Source organism: Callorhinus ursinus, unplaced genomic scaffold, assembly GCF_003265705.2.
Source record: "Callorhinus ursinus isolate GAN/ISIS: 27379988/994484 unplaced genomic scaffold, GSC_fseal_2.0 scaffold4, whole genome shotgun sequence".
Taxonomy (NCBI): Eukaryota; Metazoa; Chordata; class Mammalia; order Carnivora; family Otariidae; genus Callorhinus; species Callorhinus ursinus.
In genome coordinates, this window is record NW_027397066.1 from 155,093,568 (window position 1) to 155,117,695 (window position 24,128).

Sequence of the window (24,128 nt, forward strand, 5' to 3'; positions counted from 1 at the left end):
TACTGGCAGCGGCGGGAGGAGGGAGGCGCGGGCGGGGCGGGGGCGGGGCGCGGCGCAGGGGAGGGGAGCCGGGCGCAGGGGAGGGAGGGGAGGGCCGGGCCGCCCAGAGCCCCGCGCTCCGGAAGTGAAGCGGCCAGACCACCCGCTAATGGATGCGGAGCACAGGGCCTGCTGACCGCTCTCCGCGCCACGGTAAGTATGGTGCAGGGCACGCAGGGGCGAAGACCGGAGGGCGCAGCCCCTGGCCTCTGCGCCCCTCTCCCCCACCTGCCTGGCCCAGGAGCCTCTCCCCCACCGCATTGCAGGGGTGGGCCAGGGACAAGGGCCCGCGGGAGAGAGGGCTCCCTCCCCCTTACCCAGGGTGTGAGCTGATGTATGGGGAAAGAGGGACGAACCGACTGACGCCTGGACACCCGGGAGGAGGGGAAGGGGCAGACCATATGGAGAAGTGGGGGCCTTACGAGGCATGGGATACGAAACCTTGTTACGCAAGGGCCTTGGTAGGCTACGCAGAGACTGAAACGAAAAGGTTCTCACTCACTGCACCCACCGTGGTAGGGGGCGCCTAGCATGGCGGGGAGAAATGCAGAGGGACGTAGCAAAGGCGAGGGAGAAGTGTGGATAAAGACATAGGTCTACGCGCCGTGGGAGTGTAGCAAAAAGTGCAGTCTGCAAATTCTGGCGCCGAACGGCAACTTGTAGTAAGAGTGGGTAGAGACCTGTTCTATCGCCCGAAGGCGTCGTGTGCCGTAACTGCGCCACTGCACCTCTAAGAAGGGCCCAGGAGAATGTCTCGATTTGGTATCTTCCGCCCCTCCTTCCTTGCCAAAACAGAGGGTAATACGCAGATTGAAGCCCACTCCCCAAGTCCCCAGCCCTTCTCCGCACCCAGAGTGCCCCGCCCCAATCCCCCGCCCCCGTTGCGCACTGCGCCAGAGCCGCGGGGTTTCCCAGGTTGCCAAACGCCGAGTGCCTGGGATGTAAAGTGCGTGCGCGCGAGTCCAGTGGTGGGGTAGGGGATGGGGTGCAGTCTGTGACTGTGCCTTGAATGGTGTGAGGCCACGCCGGGGAAAGGTGTGTGGGACTTGGTGTGTATGTGCGGCTCTATCAGCCACAGCTACTGGGTTGGTGGGCAGATAACGAGCATTTTGATTTGTGCCGGTAACGCGGTCTCTGAGAGTCCTTCATTGCTTATTCCTGTCCCCATGTCTTTTCCATGCGTCAATCCCTGCCTCTGGTCGATTACAGCCCCGTCCCTCTTTCCATAGTGGCAAAATCCTGCGGGAACGATGCCCATCCTTTGGCGGCTGGAGAGGGAGATCTGGGCATGCTCGGTAACCAGGGTGGGTTTGGGCTAGGAGAAGCTGTATACCGCAAGACCGTCGCGCAGGACAGCGTGACCAAGGATCCATTCCCATTGTCAGCCCTTGCCCCTGGAAGGATTAAGTTCGAATACCCTCCTCCCCCCACCCCCGTCGTGAGGGACAGTTTGGGGAATGGAGTTAAATTTGGAGGACAACCAGTCACAGTTTGAAGACGAGCCCACCATGACAGGTGGGAAAGAGGACCCCGCTGAGAACTGCGAGAGGAGAGGGGAGGGCCAGGGAGGCCCAGAGAACCGGAGGCAGGCATTTGGACTTTGAACCAGATGTGCTTCCCGTTTGAATAAAGTGCTTCCACACGAATTACATCATTTCCTACCCAGAGCGAGCCCGTGAGATGAGTGCTTTTATCATCACCTATTTCCAGAGCAGGAAACTGAGATTTAGAGAGACCGAGGGGCTTTGGCCAAGGTCACTCACTATCTAGCTAAATGATCCAACCATTACAGCTGAAAATCTGATTCCTTTTCCAACTTGTCCCATCTTTACATGAGAAAATACAAGATTTTTACTTTTTTTTTCATGTCCAAATATTTCCATTGCAGGTAGAGATCACCTTTGGAAGAAGCAGCCAGCCAAAGGTAGCCTAACCTCCGCATGGCCATTATTATGTAGACCTTGGAGATGTTTCTTCCTGGGCATTCAGTGCCTTTTTACGTCTCCTGTTTCCTCTAAATATTATGAGAAGGAGGTTACCCCCTTATCTTAGGAGGGAAAGTGTGTCTTGGAGAAGCCACTGGGCTCAGGTCCCTGGGGCTGCTGGCTGAAGGTCGGATCTGACATTTTGCCCTCCTGGCCCTCTGGCACACGCCATGCCTTCTGCACCTTCCAGAAGGACTTGGAAAATGTGCCTGCAGTGAGAGCAGGTGCCACCGTAGCTACGGGCTGACATCTGTGGCATATGGAACCCATTTGGACTGATGGGGATGTTTTAGGCCTACGGAAGAATATCCGTAGCCCCTTAACACACACCGCATGACAGTAACTGGGAGACGTTTAGAAACGCTTCCCTTTCTACATCCTCCAGTCTCCACCACTCTCCACAGATGGGCTTCCTGTTTTTCTTTTTTCCTCCAATGACCCATTCAAGCTTAAGTGTTATGAAGCATTTTTAACATTCAGAGCAAAAGAAACACCTAGTTGTGCATTTGCAAAGCCTGCCCGCACATAACAAAAGAGAATTCATAATTCCAAGTGTAACTTACTTGGTTCTGAGATTTCTTTTTTTAATTGTTAAACGTAGGGGTGCCTGGGTGGCTCAGTTGCCTAAGCATCTGCCTTCGGCTCAGGTCATGATCCCAAGGTCCTGGGATCAAGCCCTGCGTCGGGCTCCCTGGCTCAGTGGAGAGTCTGCTTCTCCCTCTCCCTCTGCCCCTGCTTGTGCTCTCTCTCTCTCACTTGCTCTTTCTGTCTCTCAAATAAATAAATTAAATCTTTAAAAATATTGTTAAGCCTATACTAAATTGTTATGCCTAGAGTATAGTATATAAGTTAAATTATTATACCTATATTGATTTAAATGTTTGAGTGATCTCTAATTGTATTTTTTAATCAAAGAAATGCAGCAACTCCATTTGTTTAGTAGATTTAATTGTAAAGGATTGTCATTTTTTTAAATAAGTGCATTAACAGTCATCATTGGCTATCATCAAAGCCATAAATATATATTATTGTTATTTATGTGTAACAGGGCAGCTTGGCTTGGCTGGAGCTAAGACAGACCCAGACACACCCTTGTGTGGAGTTGGGTGACATCTTCCTTTTCTAGAAGCTGACTAAATAAGCTCGTGACTCTCACGGAACAACTGGAACACATACACAGGTATCTAGCCACATCTGATTTTGTTCTTCATGTGGGGAAAATCTCGAGTCCTGTCCTCAACTGGGGCTCAGGCATTAATTGGCATGACTGATGAGCAAATGGTGGGGAAGCCAGATTGCAGGAGGGTCCCTAAAAGAAAAAAAAAGTCACTCTAAGCAAAAAAGAGGTCTGACAGAGTGGGGCAGATGCAAATCCAATGAGAGACAGAACCCTCGGCCTACCCCCACTTGCATCATGAACCAAAGTGCAATGCTCCCCGGGAAGGAGAGGGCTGTGTGGTAAAACTGACCATTGTTTCACTAGGAGTCCCAGGTCACCCTGCTGGGACACATCTCTCAGGGAGCTCGGGATGCAGGGGTGCAGAGTGGAGGGCTTTCCCCATGACTAGAGAGAGGAGAGGTGAGGCGAGGCGGCAAAGACTGGGAGAGCGGCAGAAACAGCTCTTACAGGTGCCTCGGTCACTCGGAGAAGGGTCAGCAGCACCACGTGGCTGCTAGCATCCGGGAGAGAGCAACGGCAGACCCCGGACTGCAGAGCCACGGGGAATGGCACTGTCAGCACCGAGATACCGACCGGCCACCTTGGGTCAGGTCTAGAGACATAACTGGAAGTGCTGAGTTCTTGCCACTGGGCAAGTAAGGGTTATTGGTCCAGAAGACCTTGGGACTGCTGTGGGAGTGGCCTAGGACCCATTCAGGGGTGGAGTAGAAGTTCAGGAGCTCACGCAGGATATTCTGAGTCCTAAGGCAGCGTATCTGCACCACAAACTAATCAGCAGCCGTAGAGTTAGGGCGAGCAAATACTCGGAAGATGGCTGTGGCACTGTTGGAGGACTGGTGCAGGATCATGAGTGTGGATGAACAGAAATCACTGATGGTTATGGGGATACCAGTGGATTGTGATGAGGCTGAGAGTCAGGAGGTTCTCCAGGAGACTTTGAAGGCTCTGGGCAGGTATAGACTGCTTGGCAAAATATTCAGGAAGCAGGAGAATGCCAATGCGGTCTTATTAGAGCTCATGGAGGATATTGATGTCTCGGTGATACCCAATGAGGTTCAGGGAAAGGGGGGGATCTGGGAGGTGATCTTTAAGACCCCTAACCAGGACACCGAATTTCTTGAACGACTGAACGTCTTTCTGTAAAAAGAGGGCTGACAGTCTTGGGCATGTTCCGAGCCCTCGGGCATGAGGGAGTGTCTCCGGCCGCAGTGCCCTGCGTATCGCCAGAGTTACTGGCTCATTGGCTGGGGCAGGCGATAGCACAAGCCCCTCAGCCTCTGCTACCCATGAGATACCGGAAACTGAGAGTGTTCTCGGGGAGTGCCGTGCCCGCCCCCGAGGAAGAGCCCTTTGAAATCTGGTTGGAACAAGCCACCGAGATCATCAAAGAGTGGCGGGTAGCAGAGGCAGAAAAGAAACGGTGGTTGATGGAAAGCCTGCGCGGCCCCGCCCTGGACCTCATGCATCTAGTGCAGGCGGACAACGCGGCCATCAGCGTGGAAGAGTGCTTGGAGGCATTTAAGCAAGTTTTTGGAAGCCTGGAGAGCCGAAGGCCCTTCCAGGTGAAGTACCTGAAGACCTATCAGGAGGAGGGGAGAAGGTCTCAGCCTATGTGTTGCGGTTAGAAACCCTGCTCCGGCGAGCCGTGGAGAAACGAGCCATCCCCAGGAATATCGCAGATCAGGTCCGCCTAGAACAGGTGATGGCGGGGGGCAGCCTTAGCGAGGTGCTGTGGTGCAGGCCGAGGGAGCTAAAGGATCAGGGCCTGCCTCCCAGCTTTCTTGAGCTAATGAAGGTAATCCGGGAGGAAGAGGCCTCTTTTGAAAACGGCAATATTGAAGAGCCCGATGGGGCGCCTGGGTGGCTCAGTTGGTTAAGCGACTGCCTTCGGCTCAGGTCATGATCCTGGAGTCCCAGAATCGAGTCCCGCGTCGGGCTCCCTGCTCAGTGGGGAGGCTGCTTCTCCCTCTGACCCTCTCCCCTCTCATGCTCTCTCTCACTTTCTCTCTCTCTCAAATAAATAAATAAAATCTTAAAAAAAAAAAAAAAAGAGCCCGGTGAAGGGGATGGCTATGGCCCCTGGGATCACGAGGCAGATGACTAAAAACCAGCTCCGCGCAGGACCCACAGCCAGTGCATCTAGGGACATTTGCTTTATCCAGCTGAGACCGCGTGGCTCTTCTTGTGGTTAAATGTACACAACTGAAATCGAGGCTTTCGGGCCAGGTTTGCTGCTTCTTTCTCGGAAAAAATTATCCGAGAGTTGCTTGGACCCTCCATAGATGATGAACACACACCGGATTAAATTCCAAATATGAGATGGGAAGCCTGAAGGAAGCTGAGGTACTTGAGGTCTCCCAAATAGACCAAAGTTTACCCCTACGATAAAAGAAATGATGTGAGGGGGGAAAAATATATATATATATATATATTATATATATATCTTTTGTAATTTATTTAAAAATCTAAGCTCTTGGACTTGTCAGGTGATTTCCTTTCTCAAGTCAGCACCTTCTCTCTGAGTACCTAGCAGTGTGAGGTGCTGGTCAAGGAGGTAAGGATCCTAAACCTAGGAGCATGGGCGGTGCTCTCAGGGAGCTTACCGCCTCCTTGAGGATGTGACCTCAGCATGGGAGAAGCCAATAACCTCAGGTGTAACTAAGTCACAACACCAGTAGAAGCGCCATTGCCGAATGAATACAACCACCTCCGCTATGATGTTTCTTTCTTTACTTGGGATGCAGTCCTCCACTTTTCCTCTAGGTGTCAGATGGTCAGTTCCAGGCACTGGGTCAGATCCTCAAGACACAGATGACTCAGCCTAATCGCTACTTTCAAGAGATCTACAGTGTGCCAGACACCTTCGAGAAAGAGTGGGCATTATGGGAAGGCATGCTAGAGAGGGAGGATTGGATTTAGCGAGCAGACCGTTTTGGTCAGAGAAGATTTTAGTGGTGACAAAGGGGACAGAGGAGAGGAATGGAGCTCGTGTTTACTGAGGGTCTATTACGTCCCAGGTGTTTTACACATATTTAATGTACACAGCAACCCCAACAGGGTATCATGTTGCCCTTTTTGAAAGAGAAGATGAAGCTCGGATGAGCTAAGTGGTCTCCTCAATATAGAAATGCTAACAAGTGGCAGAGCGGAGATAGAAGTCCAGAACTTTAGGACTCTTGCTAATCCTCCCACCACTACAATCCTGATTTTTCAAGGTGTGCTCCGCAGTTCTGCAGAGATCTTTCAGCCGTTCCATCTTTAAAATGTATTTTAAACTCCACATCTCTACTGAAAAACAGGTAGATTCAAGTGTGGCGATCGATACCCAAATGTTCACACATTGGCATTCACCCACAGGCTCACTTATGTTTCCAGATGGACTCGTTTTGTGCAGACCTCAGAAGTAACGTTCCCTTGTGATATCTGAGCACATATCTGAACTTAATTGTTCAAAGATTAAAGAAGTTAATGGCATCTCACAGTTGTTTAAATCATGTTCATGCATGCCCTGTGATGTAATGTGTGCTCGTGGAGCATAAATGAGCACCATTCGGTTAAATGCTAGTTGATATATAGCATCATGGTAGCTTTTTGTATACAGCAAACTTCTCTAAACATCAGTTTCCTCGTTAGGAAAATGGGAACAGAATAGAATAGAGTTGTTGTTGGGCTCCAATGACGTAATGCCTTTGAATCACTCAGCATGATGCCCGGAACATAGAAAGCCTTCAGTACTTAAGACTCATGATTTTCATGATACTTACTGAATGTTCAGTGCATGCTCTCTTTATTGTTCTAACAGTGGTGCTATAACAAGTAAATATATAATCTGTCAGTCAAGTTGGGACAACATTGCATCAGAAACCATTTTAGCTCCTCTGGTCCATTTGAGTGCTTGCTGTCTGTTATCTTTGTGATAAATACGCCAGCAGCTGGACTGTTGTTAGTGATTGGACTTGGAAACGATAAATTATTCTTTCCGATTGTGGATAATTTTTTTTAAGATTTTATTTATTTATTTGACAGAGAGAGAGAGAGTGAGAGCAGGAACACAAGCAGGGGGAGTGAGAGAGGGAGAAGCAGGCTTCCTGCCGAACAGGGAGCCCGATGTGGGACTCGATCCCAGGACCCTGGGACCATGACCTGGGCCGAAGGCAGACGCTTAACGACTGAGCCACCCAGGCGCCCCTGATTGTGGATAATTTTAACGGACGAATATCCTGAGATTGTAAGAAAAGCATTTTTTAGAAGGTACCATTTGTGATCATTTCTATGTTATAATTTTTCAATACTGTTCAACCAAAATGTCCAGTACACCCTTTCATGGTTTTTTTTGTATTCATGAAATGGCCTCATTGTTCTCAGTTACTGACAGTATACAAAGTAAAATGTTATAAATGTGAAGTTATTAAATAAATAACATGCTAATAAAATGCTGAGGTTTTTCATTTCATGTATTTTGATTCTGTATTAGCTATTGCTTGAAGGAGTTTCATTACAAAAAAAAAAAAGAAAAATTGATAGGTAAGGTTAGAAAATCAAACCAAAGCCAGAAGGTCTGAACTCTTCTAGATAGGAAAACCTGAGAGCAAAATGCTGGGATTAGAGGACTTGAGCTTTGTCTCCAGGGATGAAAGAAAGCGCAGTCCACCCATCATCGATTTCCCTTTTAAAATACATAGAAACAACAGATGGAGGCCTGTTCCCTCAGAGACCTCCAACTCATTTTCTTGGGCAAGTTACTGTACAGATAAATTCAGCACGTCTATTCTGCCAAGAGTGAAATCACCTAGAGGTAAAATACTGCATCTTTTGGATGAAGTCATTTTTTTACCTTGTAGATGTGTAGGAGGAAAGTTCCTCTTCCCATTGGCCTTCTCAAAATTGTTTCTCTTCCACTTTTCTACAGAGCAATGGGGGAGGATTCCTCCCTGAGCTGTACACAGTGCAGATCGGCCTATTACAAGATGAGTGTCCTGAGGGATGCCCAACACCGTCTCCCAATCACTTGAGCAAAAACCTCTTAAAAAATTGGCCTCACCTTACACCTACTCTGTCTCCAGTCCTGACCCTTGGACACTGAGGCCTCCAAGATTACATAGCCCACTGCTGAAGGCAAATTCTTTGGTTTTTGGTTTTTGGTTTTTTACCAGGGTCATGAGTTTCTTCAGGCCTTAGGGTCATCTGACATCTCCACCTGCACCAGCCAGTCTGCCAAGCCTCACATCCTATTGTTATCCGCTGTCCACCCCAAATGCAAGACTCTGATCATCAGTTCTCATCTTTACTCTCCTGTCCACACTGCACTGTGTTTCCTTCCAGTGCTGATCTTCAAGGTCGTCCAGCGTGCCTTCCTGGTACTCAGGATGTCCTAGACAAACTAGCCTATGTCATCAGAGTCCTTGCAAAATACCCTGGCACCATATTCCTTAATTGAACTCTGGTCCTCTGGGTAGTCTGCTGCCCTCGAGTCTCTTGAGTGGAAGCTGCTCAGTCTCCCATCTCAGGAAAGATTGGAGAGTGCTGGTGGTACTTCTTTTAGTTCACCCTCATCACCTCCCCACTTGCAAACACATCCCCTGGCATAAATTGACTCCCTCTGCCCCACAGTGAGCTGTGGGTCAGTCCTGGCAAGCCTAGACAGAGCATTGGCAAAGCAACCCAATGTGCGAAGAGCCTATTTAGGATGGCACCTGGCCAGATGTTATCTCTAGCAACAAAAAGTAGGAAGAAAAAGATAACAACTGTAAGCCATATCTAAGGGAGTCCTACAAGTGAAGACTCGGAAAGCAAAGATGGTTGGAAGCTGGAGTTTTGAGGAGTGGAGCCTGAAATGAGACAGAAATGAAGTAAGAGGATCTGAGACAGTATTGTCAAATACACTCAGAGTTCATTTTTTGTTGATCACCAGCATAATTTTTGGGTGGTCTATAAGGACTCATGATCAGAGCAGACATCTCTCCCTCTTTCAGGGTGGGCTGGGAGCTCCTTGAGTTTGCTCAGGGAAGACTTTTACTCACTGAGAAAGTCTCTTGGGGTGCAAGATGGTGTCTAGAGATGGGCTTCTCAGAAACTAGGTTCCCCACTGTAGCAGGCTCTGGGTTTGGCCCTGGTGCTGACCTGCATTACACAACTTTCTGCTGTGCCTGAGTGGTCCTTGACATCCCAGATGAACATTTTCTTAAAAACTAGAGTAACTCCAGAAGTGGATGCCAAAATCAATTCTATCATAAGAAAAAAAAAGGGTAGGATTTCAATCTGTCTTCCAGTACACCAGCTGGAGCTGACCATTAATTGTGTGGGGTGCTTAAAGCAGCAGCTGAGGCTTTTTCCCTATCTGCCCCACCCCCACCCACCCTTGAAGGGAAAGGTTACCAAAGGGAGGCATTACCCAGACTATGGGGTAGTGCTGAGGCTAGGAGTCTAGGCAGGAAGTCCCCAGAAAAAGCAGGGAAGGCTCACCTCCATCCCATCCTGTCCCAGACCTGCCCCCACTCTGCACAGCCTAAAGGCAGTCCCACTGAAGGCCTTCCCTGTCTTCTTGGTACAACAGCTTTCCCAATTAACTCAGTTACTAACACTGCTTTCTTGAAATAACAAGCAATTGTCACAAAAGTAAACTTCCTTTTTTTTCCAGCTTTATTTAAGGTATAATTGACAAGTAAAAATTCTGTATATTTAAGGAGTGCAATGTGATGTTTTGATGTACTTTTGAATTGTGAAATGATCCCCACAATCAAACTGATTACCTCACATGGTTACCGTGTGTGCACGTGCACACGTGTGTGGTAAGAACATTAAAAATCTATTCTCTTAGCAAATTTCAGGTACACAGCATAGTATTAACTATAGTCCTCATGCTGTACATTGGATCTCCAGAACTTAAGCATCCTGTGTAAGTGAAAGTTTGTACCCTTTGGCCAGCATGTTTCCATTTCTCTCACCTCCCAGCCCCTAGTAAGGGCCATTCTGCTCTCTGCCTCTGTGAGTTCTACTTTTTTAAGATTCCACATATAAGTGCGATAATGCAGTATTATCTTTCTGTGTCTGGCTTATTTTATTTAGCATAATGTCCTCCAGGCTCACACATGGCAGGATTTCCTTCTACAAAAGTAAACTTTATTTTGTAGGTGAACATAAGAAAGGCGGTGGAAACCAGGTTGGGGAATAAGGGACATTGAGTTCTGCTAACTAATGATCACATTGCATTCCCTGGTAAAATCCCATGCAAGAGATGGCAAGCCTCTGAGGAATGACATTTGTTGAACTTGGGAACCCTGCTATTCCAAAATAGTAGCTAGTGGACATTTTAAAGGTTCTCAATAGAAAGCTTCTACTTAAGCCTAAGACAACTGTAAAAGTCTCGGGCTAGATGTGCCGCCATCTTGGGAAATATACCTGCCAATCCAGAATTGCCAATTACTGATTCAAACTGCAGGGTGATTTATGGGTCTAAAACTAAGGTAGTAATCCTTTGGAATCCCAAGTCCTGTCACTGGCCTGGGTTTATGACCTACAAGTGGCAATGGAGGGGAAGGACCCAGTCACTAGAGGTCCCACAGGCGATATTTAGGCCCTTGAGTGGGCTTTTGTGGATCACCAAATGGGCAACTAGGCAGAGCCATGGAATCCCCACTTCAGCACAGGGACCACTAAGTTTTATCAGGAGCTGAACTGCCTGGGAGCTATTCCTCCTTGACTAGGGTCCACCCAAAAGTTCTTTGATGCTTCAGAACACACAATTACATGGATCTGAAATGTTTTCCACTGGTAACTAGAATATTTTTGGCTCAGCTTAGGAATCCATCAAAGTTGTAATGCAACTTTGAGCACATGGGCTGAGCACATGTATCTCCTCTGTTACTAGGCAGTCTGTGGTGTGTGCCAGGAGAGGGCAGGTTAACCTGAACTGGACTTCTGCTTATGAAGTAGACAAAACCCTCATAGGCAAAAAGGATTGGAACTGATATATATTGAGGAGGAGAAGGGGTCATGTATGTCTCCTACCCACCCACCCCCACTCCTGACACTTCCAACCTACATCAGAAACAAAGGAGAGAGCAACAGAAATTTTTTTAAAATATTTTATTTATGTATTTATTTATTTATTTTTAAGATTTTATTTATTTATTTGAGAGAGAGAATGAGATAGAGAGAGAGAGCATGAGAGGGGGGAGGGTCAGAGGGAGAAGCAGACTCCCTGCTGATCGAGTCCGATGTGGGACTCGATCCCAGGACCCAAGGATCATGACCTGAGCTGAAGGCAGTCGCTTAACCAACTGAGCCACCCAGGTGCCCCTAAAATATTTTATTTATTTAATTGACAGAGAAAGAGACAGCAAGAGAGGGAACCCAAGCAGGGGGAGTGGGAGAGGGAGAAGCAGGCTTCCCGTGGAGCAGGGAGCCCGACGCGGGGCTCGATCCCAGGATCCTGGGAAAATGACCTGAGCTGAAGGCAGATGCTCAACTGAATGAGTCACCCAGGCGCCCCAAGAAAGCAACAGAAATTAGACCCTAAGGAGTAGAACAAAACGTAAGCAAGAGAAAACAGACAACCCAAAAAGAATAAGCATGAAGAAAATCATACATAGACACATCATAGTCACACTGCTGTAACCAAAAATAAACTGCTATAAACCAAGAAAATCTTGAGAGCAGCTAGAGGAAAATGAGATATTACATACAAAAGAATAGTCATAGGAATTCTGCTGACTTCTCATAAGAAAATATGGAGACCAAAAGACGGGGCAATAACATCATTAAACCACTGGATAGAGATTTCTTTGTTGTTCAGCCAAAGTTTAGTAACAATTTGCCTATAAAATCATCTGAACCTGAAACATATATGGAGGCGGTTGGCCATGTGGGGAGTTGGGACAACTGGAGAGAAACTTCTGAGTACTGATTAGATTTCTTTAATGGTTTTTGGAATATTAAATTTTTCTATTTTCATCTGAATTCAACTTTCATAGTTCAAATATTCTACGTTTTTCAAATGTATATAGTCAGTGTTCTCTTCAGATGTTTTAAATTATTAACAGTTCTATAGTTATGGCTCCCTTTTCATTCCTAATATTAATTATTTGTTGGTGGTTTTTTTCTCTTTCTTTGTGGGTTAATATTCTCAGAAACTTACCTATTTCATTAATGTTTTTCAAAGGATCAGCTTTGGGGTTAGTTTTATATTTTTTTATCATTTTATTAATTTCTGTTCTTATTTTTATTACTTTTCTGTCATGACTTTATTAATTTCTGTCCTTATTATTTCTTTCCTCTCACCATGATTAGAATTAATGTGCCATTTCATTTTTATCTCCTTGAGGATTCTTCCTTGTTTTCTGTGTTTCATGATTTTTCAAGATATGTATTAAATGTAAGAATTTATGTCTAAGTACAACTTTAATTACATCCCATTATTTTGCTATGTGATAATTTAAATATTTTCATTATGACTTTTTTCATTAAAGCATGAATTAGTTTTGGAGGGAAGCAAAGTAATTAACAATATTATTGATATTGTGACTGATAATAAGTGTACATTTTGGTCCTCCAGCCACAGTTTCTTGCTTACAGCTCCCCAAACCCTTGGAATTTCCTAAGTGCTAAGAACAATGGGAGCATCTTTTGTTCTGTTTGGTCTCGTTTTCCTTAAGTGACTTCCTTAAGTGACTTCCGAGCCATAAAGGTGAAATGGGTGTCTTACTATTCACAAGCTCCTTTCAACCATTACTGAGTTTATGTTAATGATGTGACTTTTGAAAATCCCCAGAAGATGGGTGGAGCCAGCTGCCAGGGGAACCAACCATGAATAGAGGGTTGGAACTTTCAGTCCTACCCCCTGGTTTCCAGGCAGGGGAGAGGGGCAGGAGGTTGAATCAATCACCAATGGCCAAAGACTTAATCAATTGTGCCTAAGTGCTAAAGCCTCCACAAAAAAAACAAATGGAGGGGGCTTCAAAGACTTTCTAGGGTGGTGAACGGGAATGCTTCCTCATGACAAAAACATAAGATACAGAGTGAATTCCTTGGGCACAAATATCCAATCACAGTAAGTGTGAAGCAGAATCACAAAAGGACTCTTTGAAAGTAAAATGTGCCCCTGGCCACATATATGATTACATGTCCTGTTGTGTTAGGAAACTTGAAAGGAAAAACCTGCCTCTGGCTTGATATAATTTTCTAGGGTAGTTAGGCCAGGTATCTTCCTGAGTATTTTGTGTTACGCATCCAAGCCAACCCGAATTCCTAAAGTTGACTGTGCAGAAATCCTATTTCTTTTCCCTGTATTGGACAAGCCCAGACAAGATTATCATAAGTTCCTCCAAACAACCGCCATCATCATAAAAAAGTAATTATTTATGGTAAAAAAAATTAATTATGGTAAAGCCTGTGAAAAGACAGCTTGTTACTTTTAAATATTAGTATCATCATATATGTGAGTACTTTAGAGTATAAAACAAACTACTTTCAGATATATTTTGGTTCTCCCCAGGAACCTGTGACATAGATGTTTTCTGAGAGATTTAAAATAATTTCCAAGGTTGTATAACTATGAAGTAACAGAAGCAGATGAGAAACTAGATAGTCTAATTTCACATCCCACAGCATGTCCAGTAAGTATTTGGTAGTCTCAAGACCTATAAAACCTATAAAATGTTAATTGCTTAAGCTTTCCACAGGTACCTCAAACCTAAATTTTGCTTCAGTTTGCTAGAATATACCAGTGAAGTCAACAGGACCCGGAGATTGATTTAGGGAAAAATGTTAATTATTATTATTACTTATAACTAGGCTCCATGCCCAACCTGGGACTCAAACTCACAACCCTGAGATTAAGGGCACATGCTATACCAACTGAGCCAGCCAGGCACCCCTAGGGAAAGGTTTTATTACAAATTCAAGTCATTCCAATTTTCTATTTTTTCTTGAGTCAAGTCTGGCAATTTCAAGAAATTTGTGCATTTCATCTAAGTGATCAAATTTATTGTCATAATAAATGTATTGTTCAGGGTGCCTGGGTGGCTCAGTTGGTTAAGCGACTGCCTTCAGCTCAGGTCATGATCCTGGAGTCCCGCGATTGAGTCCCACATCGGGCTCCCTGCTCAGCAGGGAGTCTGCTTCTCCCTCTGACCCTCTTCCCTCTCGTGCTCTCTGTCTCTCATTCTCTCTCTCTCAAATAAATAAATAAAATCTTTAAAAATAAATAAATAAATAAATGTATTGTTCATAATACACCCTTTGTTTTTTTTATTATACTCTTTTTCTTTCTCTCTTTCTTTCTTTTTTAAGATTTTATTTATTTATTTGACAGAGAGAAACACAGCGAGAGAGGGAACACAAGCAGGGGGAGTGGGAGAGGGAGAAGCAGGCTTCCCATGGAGCAGGGAGCCCGATGTGGGCTTGATCCCAGGACCCAGGGACCATGACCTGAGCCAAAGGCAGGTGCTTAAAGACTGAGCCACCCAGGCGCCCCATAATACACCCTTTGTATCTTTTCCAAGACTGTAAGAGCCTTAGTATTCCCTCCCTGCCCCTCCCACTTTCATTCCTGATATTAGTATTTTGCATCTACTCTTTTTCCCTTGATCACTCTTACTAGAGGTTTGTCAGTGTTACTGACCATTTTAACAACACAACTTTTAGTTTTATTGATTTCTCTATTTGTTCATTTTCTATTTCACAAATTTCTGCTTTTACCTTAATCATTTTCTGTCTCCTTACTTTGTGCTTAATTTCTTTTTCTAGCTTAAGGTGGAATATAAGCACTGAAGCTCCAAGTTTCCCCTTATAAACTGTTTTACCTGCATTTCACAAATCTTTATATATGTTTTTATTAGTAGTCATTTCAAAATATTTCCTACTTTCTCTTGTGATTTCTTCTCTGATTCATGAATTATTTAATAATATGTTGTCCAGTTTCCAATATTTGGGGTTTTTCAATCATCTTTCCATTACTGATTTCTCATCTAATTCTCTTGTGGTAATGGAATACACTCTTGTCTGATTTCAAAGGTATTGAGACCCATCTTATGATCTAACATATGATCTATTGTGGTGAGCGTTCAATGTGCCCATGGAAATAATGTGGACTCTAGTATTGAAGGTCATATGTTTTGTTAACCTTCAAAATAAAACTGCCAGTTATTTTACCAACAAAAATGGGTTTATTCAGAATTACAATCCAGAACAAGCAAGCTACTGCTAAACCACAGGCAAGTCCCAGAGAACAAAGGAGAGAAATGCTTTTCCTTAGAGAAAAAGGGGAGTTGGGTGGGACTGTTATAAACTAAAAGTTCATTGGAGTAAACTGGGAGGTCAAAGTATCGTTGCTTTTCATTGGCTGAGTTGTGACTGTCTCTCGTTGGCTGGGCTCTTACCAGGGTAGGAAGAAATCTTTCTTCCTCCTGCTAGAATAATAGTACTATTGACTTGCAAGATCTGTCTCTTCCTCTTGGATTTACAATTGACAAGTGCTGGACGTCACAGCTCCCCTTGTTAGCTTCCTGATGCCATTCTAAATGAGTTTTCTTTTTATTACTTTTCACGGTTTTAATTAGGTCAAGTTGGTTGAAAAGGTTGACAATTTTTCTATTTTCTTACTCATCTGTATACATGTTTTATGAATTACTGGGAGAGGAGTACTACAATATCCAATTATAATTGTAGATTTTTCTATTTCTCTCATTTAGTTCTTCCAGTTTTTGCTTCTTTTTTTATCTCTTTTGCATATGGATATCCAATTGTTCCAGCACCATTTGTGGAAAAGACTTATCATTTCTCTACTAAATTGCCTTTAAATCATTGTCAAAAATAAGTTAGCCATATATAGAGGTGCCTCTTTGCGTACTTTATTGCATCCAATTGATCTGTCTATTTTGACACCAATACCCACTGTCTTGTTTACTGTAGCAATATAATGTCTTGAGACCAAGTAGTATAAGTTCTCCAATCTTGTCAATGTTGTTTTAGCTATTCAAGATCTTTTGCATTTCCATGTGAATTTTAGAACCAGCTTTTCAATCTCTAGCCAAAAAGCCTTCTGGGATTTTGTTTGGCTTGCCTTTAATCTATAGATCAATCTGGGGATAGTTGACATCATGACAATAGTTAACCTTCTGATCTATGAATTTGGTATCTCTCTTCATCTACTAGGTCATATTTGCTTTTTATAGCAATGTTTTGTAGTTTTGAATATTGATGTCTTATGCATATTTTGTCAAATGCATTCCTAAGTATTTCACTTTTAATGCTATTGTAAGTCATATTATCTTTTGTTTGTTGCTAGTATATAGAAATAAATTAATTTTTATATATCAGTCTGTGTCCTGCAACCTTGCTAAACTCACTTATCAGTTGTAGCAGTTTTTTAAAAAAAGATTTTATTTATATAATTGAGAGAGAGAGAGAGCATGAGCAGAGGGGGAGGGACAGGAGGAGAGGGAGAAGCAGGCTCTCTGCTGAATAGGGAGCCCAACGTGGAACTCCATCCCAGGACTCGGAGACCATGACCCAAGCTGAAGGCAGATATTTAACCAACTGAGCCACCTAGGTGCCCCGTAGTCATTTTCTTGACGATTTCATGGGACTTTTTACACAAAAGATCGTGTCATCTTAGATTAAAGACTGTTTGACTTCTTTCTTCCAATCTGGATATCATTTATTTCTTTTTCTTGCCTTATGGCACTGGCTAGAACCTACAGTACTATATTGAATAAAAGTGGTGAGAACAAACATTCTTGTCTTGTTCCTGATCTTAAGGGGAAAGCATTCAATTTTTTACCTTTAAGTTTGATGGTAGCTAGGTTTTTCATAGATACTGGTAGTAGGTAGAATTTCTAAAATGGTTCCCCAAAGATGTTCCTTCTAGTCCTTTGAAAAACTGATTATACAACTGCCAGACCATGTACAAAAGTAGAAATCTGACCAAAACTTCTGCAGCAACTAGCCCAAAACAGTCAGCACTTGGTCAATAACTGTCAGCTTCCCTAATTACTTCCCACTTCCAACTTAAAGACAATAAGAGAAAGCCAAATATGCTCCCCTAAGAAACCACATAGGATGTCCTGTTTCTATTTAGCCCACTTCCGGGTTTCCTATACTAAAAGTCTCCAATCAGAGTGTACTTTAAGCTTTCTCCTTTTCCGCTGTAAAGCCTTCCATGGTGTCTGACTCCCCTGCAAGGGCTAAATAAGTAGTTTGTTTGTTCTTGTTTTGGTAGTCTTCTTTTACTCCCATGCCCTGGAGCCTGTGGGTATAATGAGATCTCAGTCCCTGCAATTATGTTATGCTCTATGGTGCAATTGACCTTAAGAGAGAGATTATCTGTGGGCCTTATTATCTAATCACATGAACCCTTAAAATTAGAGATGTTTCTGGACCAAAGACCTTAACAGACACTTCACCAAAGAAGATAAAGAGATGACAAGCATATAAAAAGATGTTCCACATAATGTCATCAGGGAAATGAAAATTAAAGTGACAAGATACCATTACACACCCATTAGGATGGCCCAAATCCAGAGCATCAACAATACCAAATGCTCAAGAGGATGTGAAGCAACAGAAACTCTCATCTATTGGTGAGGGGAATGCAAAATGGGTACAGTCACTTTGCAGGACAGTTTAGCAGTTTCTTACAAAGCTAAACATACTCTTAATGTAAGACAACTTATGTCCACACAAAAACCTGTCCACAGATGTTTATAGCAGCTTTCTTCATAATTGCACAAACTTGGAAACTACCGAGATATCTTTCCACTGATGAATGGGTAAATAAATTATGGTACATCCAGACAATGGAATATCATTCAGTGCCAAAAAAGAAATAAGCTCTCCTGAGACGCCTGGATGGCTTAGTTGGTTAGGAGTCTGCCTTCACCTCAGGTCATGATTCCAGAGTTCTGGGATCAAGTCCCACATCGGGTTCCCTGCTCAGTGGGGAGCCTGCTTCTTCTCCCTCTGCCTGCTGCTCCACTGCTTGTGTTCTCTTTCTGACAAATAAATAAATAAAACCTTTAAAAATAAAAAAAGAAATAAGCTCTCCAAACCTTGAAAAGGACATGGAGGAAGATTGAATGCATATTACTAAGTAAAAGAAGCCAATTTAAAAACGCAACTTACTGTATGATTCCAACAACATGACATTCTTAGATACAAAACTATGGAAACAACATTTTTTATTTTAATTTTTTTTAAAGATTTTATTTATTTATTTGACAGAGAGAGACACAGCAAGAGAGGGAACACAAGCAGGGGGAGTGGGAGAGGGAGAAGCAGTCTTCCCGCTGAGCAGGGAGCCTGATGTGGGGCTTGATCACAGGACCCTGGGATCATGACCTGAGCCAAAGGCAGATGCTTAACAACTGAGCCATCCAGGTGCCCCGGGAAACAACTTTTTTTTAAAAAAACAGTATTTGCCCGGGGTTAGGGTGAAGGGGAGGGATAAGTAGGCAGAACACAGAGGACTTTTTTGGGCAGTGAAAATACTCTGTATGATATTATAATGTTGTATACATATCATTATACATTTGTTCAAACCCATGGAATGTACAACACCAAGAGTGAATGTAAGGTAAACAATGTTCTAATGATGTGTTATTATTGATCCATCAATTGTAACAAATGTAGGGAATATTGATAATGGTAGAGGCTGTTGATAGGGGATGCTATGATAAGAGGTATTGATAATGGGAGAGGTTTTGCATGTGTGTGGCAGAGGGTATATTGGAAATCCCTGTACCCTCCCCTTGATTTTGCTATGAATCTAAAACTACTCTAAAAAAATTTTTTTTAAAGGTTAGGGACCTTTCTATGGTTGATAGAAAGGGAAGTCAGAGAGATTCAAAGTATGAAAGAGAACCTCACATATGATTGCTGCTTGGAAGATGGAAGGGGCCATTGAGAAGAAATGTGGGCTTCAAGGAGGTGATGGCAGGCCCTGGCTACCAGTCAGCTAGAAACCATAGATCTTATATCTACAACCTAAAACCTAAAACTGAGTTCTGACAACAACCTGAATGACCTTGAAAGTAGATTCTTCCTCAGAGCCTCCAGATGAGAACCCAGCCCCAAAAAACTGTGAATGTGAGATTCTGAGCAGAGAATCTATGCCAGCCCACTCTGATATCTGATCTACAGAGTGTTGGGTAATAAGTGGGTGGCATTTTAAGTCTTTAAGTTTGTGATAATTTACTACACATCAACAGAAAACTAATTCCAAACACTCTCACTTTGAGGATTTTTTAACACTAATGAATGTTGGATTTTGTCATTTGTATCTATTGAGATAATCATATGGTTTTCTTTTTCAGTCTGTTTATGTGGGGAGTTGCCCTCAGTGATTTGCAAATTTTAAACCAACCTTGCATTCCTGGGATAGATCTCACTTGCCCATGATGCACTAGACTTCATATAAATCTTATAAACTGTTGAACTGGATTAGCTAAAATATTAAGAATTTCCTCACTATATCTATGAGGGATATTGGCCATTAGTTTGACCTTTTGTAATTTCTTTGTCTGGTTCAAAAATGACAGCAATGCTGACCTTATAACAGGAATTGGCAAATATTCCCTCCTTTTGAGTTTTATGGAAGAAGTTGGTTAGAATTGGCATTATTTCTTCCTTAAATGTTTGGTAGAAATCACCAGTTAAACCTGGAACTGGAGATTTCATTATGGAAACATGTAGGAAAGGTTTTAACTACAAATTCAATTCCTTTAATATATGTAGGCCTACAGAGATTATCTTTACCTTCTTGTGGAAGTTTTGGGTTTTGCCTCTTTCAAGAATTTTTTTCCATATTATATAAGTTGTCAAATTTATTGTCATAAATTTTTCACAATACTCTTTTTTGTCCTTTTAGTATCTGTGAAATCACCTCTTCTTCTTCTCATTGGTTAATTGTGTCTTCTCTCTTCCTGACCAGTCTAGCAAGAGGTTTCTCAATTTTACTGTTGTTCTCAAAAGAAGCAACTTTTAGTTATATTTATTTTCTCTAATGTTTTTCCACTTCCTCTTTCACTTATTTCTGCTCTGATTTTACTAAGTTTAATCTGCTTTCTTTCTTTCTTTTCTTTCTTTTCTGCTCACTGGGTTTTATTTGTTCTTTTTCTACCTTTTTGAGGTGGAACCTAAGATTACTGATTGGAAATTTGTATTCCTTTGTAATACAGGTGCTATAAATTTTCCTTTCAGTGCTGCTTTTACTGCATCTCACAAATTTTGGCATGTTATATGTTGAATTTCATTCGTTTCAAAATATTTTTAGTTTCCTTTTTGACTTTTTCTTTGACTCATGGGCTTTTTAGAAATGTGTCACTTTATTTACAAATATTTATGAATTTTTCCAGATATTTTCTGGTTTGGGTTTATAATTTAATTTATGGTTATTTAGAATCTTTTCAGGAGCACCTGCCTGGCTCAGTCAGGAGAGCATCTGATTCTTGATCTCAGGGTCATGAGTTCAAGCCCCACATTGGGTGTAGAGGTTACTTAAAAAAATATAAATAAAAATGCTGGTAGATGGGGCACCTGAGTGGCTCAGTCAGTTAAGTTTCTGCCTTCAGCTCAGGTCATGATCTCAGGGTCCTGGAATCGAGCCCCGCATTGGGCTCCCTGTTCAGTGGGGAGTCCGCTGGTCCCTCTCCCTCTGCCTCTCACCCCTGCTCGTGCTCTCTGTCTTGCGCTCTGCTCTCTCTGTCTCTCAAATAAATAAATAAAATCTTTTAAAAAAATGCTGGTAGAATCTTTTCAGATTTATTTAGATTAGTTTTATGTCCCATAATATGTAAATATTTCATGTGCCCTTAAAAATAATGTGAATTCAGCACTCGCTAAGTGGAGTGTTCCATAAATGTCAATTAAGTCAAGTAAGTTGATAATGTTGTTCAGGTCATCTCTAGCCTTACTGAATTTAAGTCTACTTTTTAAATGAATTTTTTGAAAAATTTTAAATCTTTGACCAAAGCTGTGAATTTGTCTATTTCTCTTTGCAATTCTATCAATTTTTCCTCCATGTATTATGCAGCACTGTTAGTAGGTTTATAAAAATATGGGATTGTTGTCTTCTTGGTTAATTGACCCCTTTATCATTTTGAAATTACTGTATTTGTTTCTGGTAGTATTCTTTGCTGTGAAATCTACTTTGTCTCCAGCTTTCTTTGATTAGTGCTAGCATGGTATATCTTTTCCCATCCTTTCACTTATGACCTATTGCATCTTTTTAAATTTAATGTATGTTACTTGTAGACAGCATGTAGCTGGATCTTAATCTAACAATCTCAACCTTCTAATTAGCTGTTTAAACCATCAACATTTAATGTGATTATTGGTGTTGGTGTATGATATTTATTTGACCATATGTTTTCTGTTCCCTTTTTCCTCTTTTCCTGCTCTCTTTTGGATTATTTTTTAATGATTCATTTTATTTCCTTAAATGGCTTATTAAATATAATTATTTATTGCATTCTTTTAGTCATTGTTTTAGTGTCTATTGTGTCCATCTTTAACTTACCACAACCTAACTTGAAAGATATTCAAGATATTTGTGCTGGGTGAGGAATTCTTGGCTGACATTTTTTTTCAGCACTTTAAAGGCGTTGCTTTCAGAAATTCTAGCTTTTGTTGTTTCCAATTAAGAAATCTGCTGGTGCCCTTATCTTTGTTTTTTTTTAAATATATAATGTGTTTTTTATTTATGGCTACTTTTATAATTTTTATCTTTATCTCTGGTATTAATTTTATTATTATGTGCTTTCATGTAGATTCTTTATATTTCTTGTGCTTGGAGTTCATTAAATGTCTGATCTAACTCTAAGTATGTAGCTTTGATTACATTTGGAAAAATTTTGACCATCATTTATTCAAGTATTTTGTCTGTTTCCTCCTTCCTTTGGTGACTCCAACTGCATGTATTTTAGGCCACATAAAATTGTGCCCCAACACTGTGGCTCTATCTTTTTTTTTTTTTTTTTTTTTTTTGGCCTTTTTGTTCTTTGGTTTCTTTTTGGTTTATTTCTATTGCTGTGTCTTCTAGTTCATTAATCTTTTCATCTGCACTAGCCAATCTTTTACTGATCTCATTCAGTGTATTTTTATTTCAGTTTATTTATAGTTTTCCATCTCTAGAAATTTAATTTGGGTCTTTTTTATATCTTCCCCATCTCCACTTATCATGCTTAATCTTTCTTCTAGCTTCTTAAGCATATGGAATTCAGTCCTAATAATTGTTTTAATGATCTCTTCTACTAATTCTATCTTCTGAGTCATTTCTGGGTCAGTTTCAATTTATTTTCTTCTCATTGTGAGTCCTATACTTCTGGTTGTGTGCATGCCTGATGATTTTTGCCAGAAGGCAAAATTAGGCAACACCAGAAGAATAGAATTTAATCTAAGTCTAATTTTACCCAATACTGAGGGAAAACCTTTAGAAGTTCTCTACCTAATGCCCCATGAATTAAGAGACTTTCTATTCTGGCTAGTGGGAACAGGCACTATTCCTGGACCTGGTATGAGTAGGAGGAGGATGGTTCTCACTAATCCTTTGAAGTGATTCTTTTCTCAGCATTAGAGTTTCTTCACACACATGAGCTAATCAGTACTTAGCTGGATCCTTAGGGGGACCTTCTGCAGATCTCTGGAATTCTCACTCTGTGAAAGCTCTATTATCTCCAATACTCTGTCTTATGAATTCTCTTTGTGCTCCCACCTCCATGTATTTAACTCAGGGAACCCACCAAGCTCTACCTGGGTTCCTTCTCCCTGCACTACTTGAAATTCTGTTCAGGCAACAAGCTGGGCAATTATAGCGGTCACTTAATTTGTTTCCTGATTCTCAGGGATCACTGGCCTTTGATGCCTGATAATCAATATCCTATGAACTGTTATTTTATATTATTTTCTGGTTGTTTCAGACCAAAAAAAAAAAAAAGTAAATCCAATTCCTGTTAATCCATCTTGGTTGAAAACAAGTCTTCTGGGTTCACTTTTCTTTTAAACAGATTTCAAAACTAGAACAAATGTCTTTTAGATTTAATATTTTTAGCACTCTTCATTTTTCTGTATACAGTTGAATTTCCATCTAGCATCATTTTCTTTCAGCCTGAGAACACAACAGTTTCTTTAGTGCTAGTTTATTGGCAATGAATTATCTTAGCTTGTGTATATGAACATGTCTTTATTTTATCTATACTTTCTAAGAATGTTTTTACTAGATATAGAATTCAAGGTTGGTAATTTTTTTTATTGTAGCACACTAAAAGCCATTCCTTTATCTTCTGGCTTGCACTGCTCTTGACAAAAATACTGTGGTAGATCTCATTTTGTTCTTCTGTATATACTGCATCTTTTTTCTCTAGTTTCTTTAAGATTTTCTCTTTTTCACTGGTTTTCATCAATCAGATTATAATGTGCTTTGATGTGGTATTTATTCTGCTTGGCATTTGTTGAGCTTCTTGAATATTGAGGTTCATATTTTTCATCACATTTGGAAAATTTTTGACTATTTTTTCAAACTATTTGCTGATTCCACTCTTTTTGGAACTCCAGTTGCACATATGTTATTAGACTGCTTGATATTGTCCTCACAGTCATTGAGACTTTGTTCCTTTTGTTCAGCCTTTTTTTCTCTCTGTGCTTCAACTTTGAGAGTTGCTATTACTATGTCTACAAGGTTATTAATTTTTTTTCTTCTGTGGTCTCTAATCTATAGTTAAACTCATTTGGTGAATTTTTCATGTTAGATATTTTATTTTCAGCTCTAGATGTTCCATTTGGTTCCTTTTATGACTTCTATTTATCTCCTTATCTTCAGTTTTTCCTTTAAATTCTTTTTTTTTTAAATAATGTGGTTTTACTTATTTATTTTTTAAAATAATCTCTACACGCAACATGGGGCTTGAAATCATGACCCTGAGATCAAGAGT

At 41.8% G+C, this 24,128-nt stretch overlaps 1 long non-coding RNA gene across 1 annotated transcript; it reads left to right on the top strand.

Moving 5' to 3' along the window:
- The first annotated feature begins 53 nt into the window (after window positions 1-53).
- LOC141372685 (uncharacterized) lies at window positions 54-7,609 on the top strand. Its single transcript, XR_012378103.1, has 4 exons — window positions 54-192; window positions 1,269-1,554; window positions 3,073-3,204; window positions 3,508-7,609. It is a non-coding gene; the product is annotated as an uncharacterized lncRNA (long non-coding RNA).
- The last annotated feature ends 16,519 nt before the right edge of the window (window positions 7,610-24,128 follow it).